The following is a 5270-nucleotide window of genomic DNA, read 5'->3' on the forward strand; positions in this document are numbered from 1 at the left end:
ACAAATTATGCGAAAGATATCCCAAGAACACATCATGTTCTTATCTACTCTAAACCGGAACTGAGTCAGAATTTTCTAACACGAGATAGTTTTGGTAAAAAATGACGCGTAATGGTCTCTCGGGCGTCTTGTACTTAAGCGGTTGCCTGAGTGGCTTCGTTACGAGACAAATCCCTTGATTAGAAGTGAACCAGTTATTAATTTTTCAGTTCTGCCTACTTATTTCTACCATAACAAAAAGTAGGATTTATGCTGTGAGAAAACATATCTTAAATAGGCAAACCGCTGTTGCTAGGAAGAAAAAAGCAATAAAATAAAACAGTACCTCAGTATTGCGGCAACATTAATTTTGTGTGATACAGACCAAATTCCTCAGATGAACTTCATTTGGAATTAGTTTCTGATCATTAGTTCCTATCAAAATTTCAAAACTTTCGACAATATAATTTTGTTATGTAATACTTACAACTGTAAACTGCGCGCTTCAAACATGCAGCTGGATCCCCCTGTACTTCATTTCTGTGATGATAATGGAAATCTCCAATGACATCACTCTCTTCGCTATGACAGATGATTTTAGTGTCACTGTAGTTATTTAATGGAATAATCACCTCTATCACTGACAGCTTCATTCTGTCATGTTAAAGCCTGTTGTAGGCTTCCTCATCAAGTACTTCTGGATTCTGGAATCGTGTCATTAACCATGGTACAGTGTCATACCCTTTATCTTCTAAAATTAAGGCATTACACTGGTCCTCTCTCAGTAATTTCTCCATATCGTAGCATACAGATCCAGGCCATGAAACGTCGACAACAGTAAGCATTTCGCCTGCAAACTGTTTGGTAAAAATGCCCTTTCAGTTAATATATTCGTCTCCACATGCAGTAGATTTCACGATTAGTATGCGCGTGCAATGGGGGGGGGGGGGGGGGCACCCACAGTCTGATAAGTTGACTGTCACTTACGTTTTACAATATGTAATTTTCCTACATTTCTGGGACACCGGATGCACAAAGGTTCTTCTAGGAAGAGCATCTGAAAATGTCGATGACATAGTTGTATTTCTCTAAGGTTAAGTCTGTAACAACACTAGCCATCTAGTTTCAACAACGCCTCAACACTAAGCTTAATGACGCGGAGGTATTTGTTGGCAACTGCGAGAATGCCTTATAAGAGAGCTGCCAATAATTAGTTATCCAATTAATTAAATGAAGTTGCTCTTAGTACATTGCTAATCCATGTCTGTAAAGATTCCAAGAATATTTTTGCGATTCTGGGTTTCAAAGAGAATGTCTTATCATACGAATCAATAGTAAATTGTTATTTATACTAGTTGGCTGCGTCGAAGACCCTTCAACATTTATTTCTGTTGTTTAATCACTTGTGTGATTCGCTTCTTTATGAAAGCATTATTGTTAGATGGGTAATACAATAATTAAAGTAACCACACCCTTATAAAACTCTTGGAAACATAGCCTCGAAAGATTATAAAATTCCTCTTTACATAAAGAGCGACATTTTGTACCTAAGAGCAATTATGTCAGCACTTTCTTGATCATTAATATATAATTATAATTATTACACCTCACAAATATGTCTTTACATTTAATCTTATCTACTTACAATAATGTATTACGCCTGTGTCTAAGGCGAGTCATCTATGCCAACCAGGCCATTTAATCGGTAGCAATAGTAACCAGGCAGCTAACTTCAAACCATTATCTTTCTTCTTTCGTAATGTTAGTGATTGTTGTTTGTACTTTCATTGACAATATGTAAGTCTTCAACACAAGGCCTGTGTGAATATATCCACTTATATTAGAAGTCTACAATGAATTAAAATAGCCATTTTTAAAATTAATAACAGCTAATCTTTTTATGCCCTCAGTCTACCTAACACTGAAGACACTATGGTCCCAGAAAAGTCTTGCTTCTGCAAGAAATGTCAAGGGATTCACTTCCAGACTAAATTGTCAACAATACTTAACCTAAGCAATGATGAGATCCCTTTCCTCACCTACCTTCACCAGCCATGTTCCGTTTATTACAGTTCTGGCAGTGCTTGCAACGTAATATTATAAAAGGTACTCTCCAAACAGCCATCAGAGACGTTTTCTCTGTTGTTTGAGTTTTTGCATTGTATAGCTGGGGATAGCCCAAATAAATGGTGCTCATCACATCTTCTATGCAATACCAAGTGTCAGTGGAAAGCGTTGGTTTGTCTCCCGTTACAAACAAAGTGACTGTTATAGCAGAATTTTACGTGCCCATTCGATAGTGCAGTCCCAGAACCTGCCAGGGTAGCCGAGAGCGCTAACTCGTTGCTTCCTGGACTCGGGTAGGTACGCCGGCCCCGAATCGAATCCGCCCGGCGGATTAACGAAGAGAGCCGATGCGCCGGCCAGCCTGGATGTGGTTTTTAGTTGGTTTTCCACATCCCGCTAGGTGAATACCGGGCTGGTCCCCATGTTCCGCCTCAGTTACACGGCTCGCAGACATCTGAACACTTTCACACTATTCCATGGATTAAACTCGACGCAGACAGTTGGGGTCCACTAGTTCCGTCCCAGGGGGTACGGGGTGGCAGCAGGAAGGGCATCCGGCCACCCCTTAAAAATTAACGATGGCTGACCCTCCGTAACTGCGGGCCAAGGCTCAAGCGATAGAATGGAATAGAATTCGATAGTGCAGTCCCGCATTAGTGTAGTGAGCTATTTCTTTTATCGATATGTGTTAACAGGTACAGTAAAACTCTTAAGATCCAGTGCCCCAGCAGCGACAGACCGCCCTGGCTCGCCCTGACTGGAATCAGCGCTATTGAGTCGCTTCTAGATCGTTTTACACCGATCAGAAAAAAGAAAACTTCATGACCACTACCCACGGCGACGTTGACGCTGCCTTGTTGCGTTGCGGACACGTTACGCGACAGTAAAAGTATGTAAGCGGAGCGAATACGGACGGGGATAAGACTAGCGAGGATATGGGCTGCAAATGTGTAAATCCGTTGAGGTAAGAAACGTGGACAAAGGGCAGACTATTATTACGCAAAGCCTGTGAACGAGTAACTCGAAATCAGCGAAGTTGCTCGAATGTTCACATGCTGCTGCCGTGAGCATCAAAAGAAAGAGGAAGAAGGACAGTCAAATTGCCACTGGAGCTAAGTGGTTGAAGTCCACAACTCTTCACAGAGCTTAGGGTTCGTAGTCTTGTCTCTCTGTAAAATATGATAGCTGGTGATCTGTGATATCTCTGCCGAAAGAGCACAATGCTGCTATACGCACAAATGTTTCGGAGCACTCCGTTCATCGTACATTGTTGAGCATGGACCTCCGCAGCAGACAACCCCTAAATGTTCACATGTTCACCCAACGACCTCGTCAATTATCACTGCAGTGGGCGCGGGACGACCGGGATTCGACCGTGGAGCAATGGAAACGTACGGCTCTTCGCGTGAATCACATTTTTTGCTACACTAGGTCGATGGTCGTCTCTGCAAACGCCGTCATCGAGGTGAACGGCGGCCGGAAACGCGAACCGCGACACGGCATTATGCTGTTGGGGTATGGAACCTGTGGCAGTTATCGAAGACACGCTGACAGCTGCGGACCACCTGCATCCCTTCGTGCTTGATGTCTTCCCTGACGACGATGCCATGTTTCAGCAATATAATTGTCAGTGTCTCAGAGCCAGGAACGTGCTACAGTGGTTTGAGGTGCGTTATAGTGAACTCACGCTGATATCTCGGCGACCAGATTCGCCTGATGTAAATCAATGGAACCAATCTGGGACGCTATCGGGTGCTACCACCGCGTACGCAAATCAGCGGCCAGTTATTTACGCAAATTACATGACCTGTGCGTAGACATCTAATGCCACATACCTTCACAAACCAACCAACAAGCTGTCGGTTACCTGATATGCAGGGTGAGTGACAATATATTTCGTTCCAAAGTCGGACAAACAAGCTATTAAGCAAATGGTCATAATATTTTGGGTCATCACTGTATATTCTTCGTGTATTACTTTTTTTCTTTCTTTCTTGGGGCCTTTGTCCCGCTTCAATGAGGGGTCGACCGTGTTACTATTGATTTGGCAGCGTTAGTTGCAGAGGGTGGCTGGATGCCCTTCCTGCTGCCACCCCAAATCCCCCGCGACAGAAGTAGTGTACCCCAGCTGTCTGCATCTAGTGTAAGCCATGGAATAGTGCGAACGTTTTCATATGTCTGCGAGTCGTATAACTGAGGTGGAACGTGGGACCGGCCAGGTATTCACCAACTGAGATATGGAAAACCGCCTAAAAACCACATCCAGGCTGGCCAGCCTACCGGTCCTCGTCGTGCCGGCCGGGGTGGCTGAGCGGTTCTAGGCGCTACAGTCTGGAGCCGCGCGACCGCTACGGTCGCAGCTTCGAATCCTGCCTCCGGCATGGATGTGTGTGATGTCCTTAGGTTAGTTAGGTTTAAGTAGTTCTAAGTTCTAGGGGACTGATGACCTCAGAAGTTAAGTCCCATAGTGCTCAGAGCCATTTGGTCCTCGTCGTCAATCCGCCAGGCGGATTAGATCCGGGGCCGGCGCGCCTACCCGAGTCCAGGAAGCAGCGCATTAGCTATAAAAGGAGTATCTCACGAGATTAATCAGGGACAGCTGTATCAAACGGGCACGCAAAATTCCGCTTTAAAAATAATTTTGTTTGTACCGGGAAACAATCCGACGCATACCGTCGACACCGAACGTCGCGTGAAAGACGTGATGATTACTATTTGTCCGAGTAGAATCCAGCTACACAAAGCAAACACGAAATTGGAAATATCTTCTGAACACAAGGTAAAATGCTCATGGCAGCTCTTATGAGGGACACCCTTTATAATTCATCACTTTATTTTATCATCCACACAGCCACTGATACCTGTCAGCTCTAGACTACATTTCTAAGTTATGTAGAGACTTGATGCTATAAACAGTTGCAACCAAAATAAAATGTCCGCACTGATTTATACTTTTATCGACCTACTACTTTTTAAGTTCTCACAATTATGTTATTCTGTACATACAACAGCCTATTACCTTCAGGTGCTCATTAATTAAAGTGGAATCTTAAAAAAAATCACAACTAGTATTGTCAACCTAGATATTCTGTTGCAAAAGCTGACAGTGGCACTTTTTTCTTGCTAACGTGAAACACACGAAACCACATTTCCTTCTCTTTTTCCTATTACGTTAAACACTCGATGCCATAGCACGTTTCCTTTTTTAAAATGTTTGTTAGAGC

Source organism: Schistocerca nitens, chromosome 1, assembly GCF_023898315.1.
Source record: "Schistocerca nitens isolate TAMUIC-IGC-003100 chromosome 1, iqSchNite1.1, whole genome shotgun sequence".
Taxonomy (NCBI): domain Eukaryota; kingdom Metazoa; phylum Arthropoda; class Insecta; order Orthoptera; family Acrididae; genus Schistocerca; species Schistocerca nitens.